The sequence below is a fragment of the Arvicanthis niloticus genome, chromosome 11 (genome assembly GCF_011762505.2).
Source record: "Arvicanthis niloticus isolate mArvNil1 chromosome 11, mArvNil1.pat.X, whole genome shotgun sequence".
In the NCBI taxonomy this organism is placed as follows: Eukaryota; Metazoa; Chordata; class Mammalia; order Rodentia; family Muridae; genus Arvicanthis; species Arvicanthis niloticus.
The window spans coordinates 2,966,677-2,974,772 of record NC_047668.1 but is presented as its reverse complement, the minus strand read 5'-3'; the positions used below and the strand labels follow the sequence as shown (position 1 = coordinate 2,974,772).

The 8,096-nt window shown below is 41.2% G+C and overlaps 1 pseudogene; it reads right to left on the bottom strand.

The window, feature by feature from the left end:
* Positions 1 to 5,264: 5,264 nt before the first annotated feature.
* On the bottom strand, positions 5,265 to 7,014 carry LOC117716987 (protein NipSnap homolog 1 pseudogene; annotated as a pseudogene).
* Between the last annotated feature and the right edge of the window lie 1,082 nt (positions 7,015 to 8,096).

Sequence of the window (8,096 nt, the reverse complement as noted above, 5' to 3'; positions counted from 1 at the left end):
AGTTTCAGAGTAATTCACTTGTGATTTTTTGATTTCCTAAGTGTATCTGTTTCTTCTACAGCTCAACCTGTAGGAAGGTTTCATAGATTTCTCTATCTCCAAGAAAATATCAATCTTACTGTGACTGCTTTCTGTTGGTAATAATGTAGAAAAAAATTTCTATGTATATACATTTTTTATTTACAGTAATTCATATTTTAACTACTGACTATAAATTTATATTTTAAAGATATACTATGAAGTAGACTGGAATAATATCTTATATCTAGGATCTATCTCAGATTCTCATGCTTGCACGGCAAACATTTTACTGACTGATATAGCTTCTCACCTCCCCAATTAGTGCTTTCTTGAAGTCTCCCAGTTTCTAAACTCTTCGTATTACCACTACCACTGTTTATAGATATTTAATCACAACATTGCTGCTATACTATTTGTGATGGTTTGTATATGCTTGGCCCAAAGACTGGTACTATTAGAAGGTGTGGCCTTGTTGAAATAGGTGTATCACTGTGTGTATGGGCTTTAAAACACTCATCCCAGATGCCTAGAAGCAGTATTCTGCTAGCAGCCTTCAGATGAAGATGTAGAACCCTTTGCTCCTCCCGCACCATGCCTGCCTGGATGCTGCTATGTTTCTGCCTTGATGATAATGGACTGAACCTCTGAACCTATAAGCCAACCCCAATTAAATGTTGTCCTTATAAGAGTTGCCTTGGTCATGGTGTCTGTTCATAGCAGTAACACCCTGACTGAGACACTCTTTACAGAGTCTCTAGCATAGAGCTGGGCACGTGAATATTATGTCTTTGACAGCTGTGGTCTTCTCAGTTTTCATCATCTTTCTTTATGCTTCTAAATTTCTTTTGTGAGTACAATATATTGTTCAGTTTCCATCCTTTCTCATGCAAGGTGAGTTATTGATACTTACATGAACATTTGTGCACCATTCATGTGCCTATCTAGTGTTTTCAGAGACCAAAGAAGAAGAGCTACTTGCCTGAAACTAGAATTTCAGATGATAGTTATGAGACTTTGTGTAGGTTATGGGTATCAAATCTGGGTTCTCTTGAAAAGCAGCCAGTGCTCTTAGTCACTGTGTCATCCTTCCAGCCCCTACAATCATCCCTTTAAAGTCTGTGTTGGATATAACATAGAGGTGAAAATTAGGTGTTGCCTTTCCTTTTCTCTCTCCTCTCTCTGATCTTGAGGATGATATGTGCATCTTGGATGCCCTCCAGTCTGTATATTGAAGATCATACTTTGTTTTTCCATTATTGATGAATCTTTTGTTAATTCTCTGGTGTCATCATTTACCTCATTTTCTCCATGATCTACATGCATGTGAATTGTTCTTAAAGAGGCTATGTGTAAATGTTTTTTTTTTTCTTTTCTTAGATGTGGGATGAGATGAGAGCCATACTCAAGCAGTCCAAATACACAGCTTAAGCTCAGAGCATTTTGGCCTCACTAACCATAGGCCTAAGCCTGGAAGCTTCTAGCCTCCATACAATCTAATTTTCGGCAAGCCTAGACCTTGAAGGCTTCAGCTTCCAGCTTCTGTCTGCTCACCTAAGCATAGAATGCTTCAGTCTCTGAGATGTGCTTCCTGTGCAGCGTACCACCTGCTGCCCGACCCTAATTGCCTTTGGTGGTTGGAAATGAGGTGGCGCAGGTGAATACTCCACAGCAAGTTCTTATGGAAGCTGCTGGAAGCTCATTTAGTAATACACGAAGTTATACCCTGTAGCCACGTTCTATTGGTCCAAAGCAAGCATCTATTCCAAGCAGCAGTTCTCGATTGACTGGCATTGTCTGCATCATGAATCCTTAGTCTCTCAGACAATCTTCAATTAGGAACTTCTGCAGGAGTTGCCTTTGTGACTGCAGAGCCCCATTCATATGGTTGTTCCTCCTCACCCCTTTTAGTTTTCTTTCTGAACTCTTGCTGGCTGAGTCTGCTCAGCTGTTCTGGCTCAAACTCCTCTCCAAGATGATTAATTCAATCTGGCTTCTCTCAGTTTCTCACTGCATTGCTCGGCTTAGACACAAACTAACTCTGGCAATTTGTTCTAATCTTCTGTTTCCTTCTTATTCTCTGGCATCAGTTGCTTCTGCAGACCTGCACTGAACTGCATGAACTCATGAATGAATTCATCTCTACTGCACGCACTGCATTGACTACCAACTGACTGACCAAAACACTGATTCCTCTCTCTCTCTGTGTGTGTCTCTGTCTCTGTCTCTCTCTCTCTCACTCTCTCTCTCGTTTCTTATTCCTGTGTTCTCATAAGAGGTGGGCATATCCTATCTCTAGCTCATTCAGTCAAACCTTTCTCTGATTCATCACTTTTTCTGTTCTTCAATTAGACATAACTTTCAAACATGGAGAATTCCTACTAAAAACTTCCTTAATTTTAAAAGTCTGTCCTAAGGGTGTTTCTGTATTCTAATCAGAGAGAATAAAAGTCTGTGGCATGTGTGCATTCCAGCAAAACACACAGACTTGGGCCTTTTGATGAAATCCCTTCACAGGGCAGCCATGTTGCTGGATTAAAATTCCTCTACAGCTCAGCTTCCATCTTTCCAATGTTTTCTAGTTCATGTAATATCTTGTTCTAAGACTATACAAAGGAAACATTATAATTAATACTAATTTAAAAATATGCAACGATATACATAAGACATAGAAGTTAAAAATATAAAGAAACAAAATTAGGGACAATAGCAAATCATGTGTGAAAAGCAAACAAAAAGCCATACTTCATAATGTAGTTTTCTATGATTATAGTTATTTCTGTTGGAGGAAACTTAGCTGACCAATAGATTTCTTTTAGGATAAACAGTCCCCAAACATATTTAATGCCTCATAATCCAACACTAATGTGTGTGACAAAAGCAGCTGAAGCTTCTTTTCTTCAGATGACCCTCACGAGTATGTCCCTGTTAACTATGAAAGCAAAGGACAGACTTGAGAGAATTTCCAAGGTACACATTTTAGCCCCCTGTGGTAGATGAGGAAATTAAGTAAAATATTTATACTTGGATAAGCTACAGAAATAATCAGGTATGTGTTTTCCCCTATGTGATCAGTGACACCTACATTATCTGTAAGTGAACGAGCTTCTAGTTGCAGAAATGCAAAGAAAAAGGTGCATTGGATAATCTGTTTCAGGTCCTCTGAGCCAGAACAGTAAATCATTCTGAAAGACAAAGCTTCTGATAAAATCCCCGTATTTTATTTGAAGAAAAAAAAAAGTCCTTGAAAACAAAAGTCAAGTTCTCTGATTGAATAAAAGTAAACATAAAACAAATTCCAGACCAGTGTAACCTGAACAAAGATAGAGCAGCAGCCATCTATGAAGTTAAAATTATTACATGCTAGTAAGGTTCACAATGAAAGGAATACGAGTACTATGTAAATAGTATAGTCATGTTTGAGAGTGTTCTCTGTTCTCTTAGTATCAGGCAGTTGCAGGATGTTGAGACAGTTGGGGATGCCATGTGCAGCCTTTTGTCTTTTGTGATGACACATGAGAACTGTACTAGTTATATCAAAGGATGGAGATTACTAGAATCCATGTGATTGTGGCTCAAAAATGGAATAGACCCATTTTAGTTTTATAGCATCAGAGGTTTAAGGGCTTTATTTCCATATTTATTACAGCTTCTTTGATGCACTAAAACAAAATTTTGATGGAACAAAAACTAGACTAGTGAATTATGAGATTGGCCACTATGACTGCTTTACATGGAACAATCCCCCCTCAGCAAAAATTACAGTACCTACCTACACTACAAATTAATTGCTGTTCATACTATGACTTTTCTTCTAGTAAAGTTTTTCAAACTGTGTATATAAATTTATTTTTAGAGTGTGTATTCTATAAGTTTTTAATAATTAAAATTATTCAGCACTTATACTTCTTATTTTAGTTTTTGCACTTTATATTAAATATCTCAAGTGCATTGGGTATTTTTATCTTGCTGTGATAAAAAATACCATAACTAAAAGTTACATGAATGAAAATCTATTCTGTCTTACAGATCTGGAGAGAGAGTCTCTAACAGCAAGGGAGGTATGATTTCAGGCATCTGGGGCAGGAGAGTGAGATACCACATCTTCAACCATAAACACAACACAGAGAAAGCAATGCATCCCAGGAATACTATAAAGTTTTAATATCCAACTCTAGTGGGATACTTCCTTTATCATGTCTCTATTTCCAAAAAGGTTTCAAAGCCTCTTCAAACAGTACCACCAAGCCAAATATTCAAATTCTTGAGCCTATGACATTCTTTAAATCCATCTGATTATAATTTCATCCATAATGCCCATACGCTGGTAAATATTAATTTATGTGTTCCCCACAACTAAAAATAAACATTACTTGGGGGGGGGGTGCACTGAGTATTCAGATGCCCAGATTTTTGGTTGCAGTCTGGATGTTGTCATGGTCAAGCATCTCAGATCTCTTATGTAAAAATAGTTTTCCATCACCTCTCATTGGTTAATAAAGAGCTGACTCAGTCAATGACTGGACAGAGGAGAGAGAGAGAAGGAGGGACTTTCAATCCCAGTCAGGGTGTCCCAAAGATACCAGAGTAGAGAAAAGGAGGGGAAGAGGGGGTGCAGAAGAAGGAAAAAGGAAAGTTGGACCATGTGGATGAACTATTTGGAGAGACAAGGAGGAGTTAATATGAGGACCCACATATAGCAGAACAAGCCAGGCAAGACTCAGATTGCAAAGAAAGTACCACAAGGGTGAGAAGTAGGCAGATTATGAAGTCCTAGAATCAGTAAAAATCTGTTTAGTTATAAGGCTTGCAGCCTTTTAATAAATTTAATAAATTTCCATGTCATTTATTCAGGAGGTAAAATCAGCTAGAACTTGCGTAGAAATGCCATGTTGCTATTAGGGTTCAAAGGGGGCATAGAAAAACCCTAATTTTTTTTTTTTTTAATTTTGTGATGATTGTCAAACTTTTTATTTTTTTAAAATTTTTATTGGATTTTTTTTTTACAGTAAATATTTAATTTTGGTTCCATCAACTATTCCAGTACCTTCTCCTGGTATGGTAGCAAAACCATGCTAAGCAGGGATTCATGAGGTATGGGGGTCGTTGAAGAAACCCCAGAATCACTGAACCCACTTCACAGACCTAGTGGTTCTGCAAAATGAGGGTTTGGCTGACAGAATGTCAAGTTGGGAAAGAATTCAAGATGGGATTCTAGGTCTCAGCCTGTATTTTTGCCTGTAAGAAGGAAGAAGTGCAGAAGAGCTGGAGCATCTTCAAGTTGTAACTACATTGTGTAGGAAAACATGGATAAGCCTCTCCATCTGTCTAGGAGCAGGGTCCTCCCTTAAGATCCTCTGTCATCTCTGTTCTATCTTCCTAATTCTGTATTTCAAATTCTGAATCCTATGTGCCCACTTGCTGCAAGCCTGTCTCATGTACTCAAATCCTTACCAATTCCAGCCTTTCCCCAGCCCTTTAAGTAGAATTCTGGATCTTCTCCTGCTTTTGATGACTTCAGAGTTGATGGCAGTTCCAGGCTTTGCTTTTTATTTTATTTTATTTTATTTTTTTGGCTCAGGCTTGCTTTTTTTTTTTTTTTTTTTAACAAGTAAACACCAGAGAGTTCCTGAGCCCATATGTGGTCTGATATCCTTTCACACTATACTGCCTAACAGCTAGTCATGCCGGCTTTTATGCAACTAAGCCATGGCCACAGTGTGAGCTGGGGACTTGATGTTCTGGAGATGATGAATCTTAAGAGGAAAATGTGTGAATGCTTAAAAGGTTGCTATTCTGCAGTTAGGGAAATTAAAAACTTCATCCAGCATGGGAGAGAGGTTGGCTGGGTATAGACAGACTAGGTTCTCAGAAAACATCATCTTTGTCTAAGCTGAACACCACCCATCAGAAGTCTTCCAGAGTTGAGAAAAAACTATGCCAGTGGGCCCAGAAGCTCCTCTGTTCCAGGTTACTCCACAGGAGACAGGGAAGAAGGTGGAGGCAGTGCCAGCCTCACTGGAGAGGAGAAATCTTCAGAGGGATCATGATTCGTGACTCCATGTGTCGAACCAAGGGGACTGTATAGTAGACATTTTCATCCCAGCCCCTCTTTCTCCAGGCCGCACTTCGAGTCTCCTCCCGAGACTGCAGATCTTTGTAGGCCCATAAGTGGTGTATCACATAGAGCTCTCCTATTTGTGAAAAGAAGCCTCCCACCGCCTCCTGGTTCTCCTGACGGTACTTGATGGCACGAGCCCAGTTGTTTCCCCATTCAATCATGGTTCCCGGCTTGAGCTTGTATGTCCTCAGCTCATAGATGTTGGGGCCAGCTCGGGGCTGTGGCTCATTCCAGAAGCTGAACTCCAGAAGCAACTGGTTTCTCCTTGACAGCAGCATCTTGCTCCACTCCTTCCGGAACTCCAGGTACTCCTTGTTGGTTTTTAGCTTGTTCATGCAGTCCATGAGGGCCGGATAGCCACCTGAGAACCGCCATAGGTGTACTGCCTGGTCCTGCTCCCCGTACCACGTGTTCCAGTTGCCCACAAGCGAGCAGGGGTAGTCCTCGTCCAGGTGCAGCTTGGGCAGCACGGCCTCCCTGTGGGAGAGGTACAGGAAGGGGCAGGGCTTGCACTGGCCACCAAGGGCCCTGAGATAGAGGTTCCAACCCAGCCCCAGGGATGAGCTTGTCTCCTCCGTCAGACTGTTGTAGGTATCCAGACATTCGGGCTTCACATTGTGAAACTGGATCTTGTAGAGATTACTAGTCTCCTTCTTGGACAGCAGAGTGGAGTGGGCGTCCTTCCGAGGATCCACCTTGTGAACTAAGAGGGAGCGGAACCAGCTGCCTTCACTGTCCTTGGAATAGAAGCGCACAGCACCCGCAACCGCGAGGTCCCCAGCACGGGGTCCCGGCTTCAGGAGCAGCCTCCGTGCCGCTGCAGAGATGATGCACAACCGCGGAGCCATGTTGGACCGGAGCAGGTTGGAGGAAGGCCACCGGATTTTTTTATATTGCAAATGTTATCCCTTTTTCTGGTTTCCCCTCCAGAAACCCCCTATCCCATTCCCCTCTCCCTGCCACTATGAGAATGCTCCCCTACCCAACCACCCACTTCTGCCTTCCCACCCTGGCATTACCCTACACTGGGGAATCATTGAGCCTTCACACTACCAAAGGCTTCTCCTCCCATTGATGCCAGATAAGGCATCCTCTGCTACATATGCTGCTGGAGTCATGGGTCCCTCCATGTGTACTCTTTGGTTGGTGGTTTAGTCCCTGGGAGCTCTGGTGGGAGGATCTGGTTGGTTGATATTGTTGTTCTTCTTTGGGGTTGCAAACCCCTTCAGCTCCTTCAGTCCTTTTTCTAGCTCCTCCATTGGGGACCCAGTGCTCAGTCCAATGGTTGGTTGTGAGCATCTGTCTCTGTATTTGTCAGACTCTGGCAGAGCCTCTCAGAAGACAGCTATATCAGGCTCCTGCCAGTAAGCACTTCTTAGCATCTGCAATAGTGTCTGAGTTTAGTGTCTGTATATGGGATGGATCCCCAGGTGGGCAGTCTCTGGATGACCTTTCCTTCAGTCTCTGCTCCACACTTTGTCTCCATACTTCCTCCCATGAGTATTTTGTCCCTGCTTCTAAGAAGCACTGTGAAGAAGCATTCACACTTTGGTCTTCATTCTTCTTGAGCTTCATGTGTTTTGTGAATTGTATCTTGGGTATTCCAAGCTTTTAGGTTACTATCTACTTATCCTTGAGTGCATACCATGTGTGTTGTTTTGTGACTGGGTTACCTCACAGGATCATATTTTTTAGTTACATCCATTTGGCTAAGAATTTCATGAAGTAATTGTTTTTAATAGCTGAGTAGTACTCCATTATGTAAATGTACCACATTTTCTGTATCTATTTCTTTGTTGAAGGACATCTGGGTTCTTTCCAGCTTCTGGCTATTATAAATAAGGCTACTATGAACATAGTGGAACATGTGTCCTTGTTAAATTACTTCCCACCATAGAATTTTCTGCTAGATTTTATATTATAAAATTTATTCTTGAAATTTTATTTCCTTAACTCT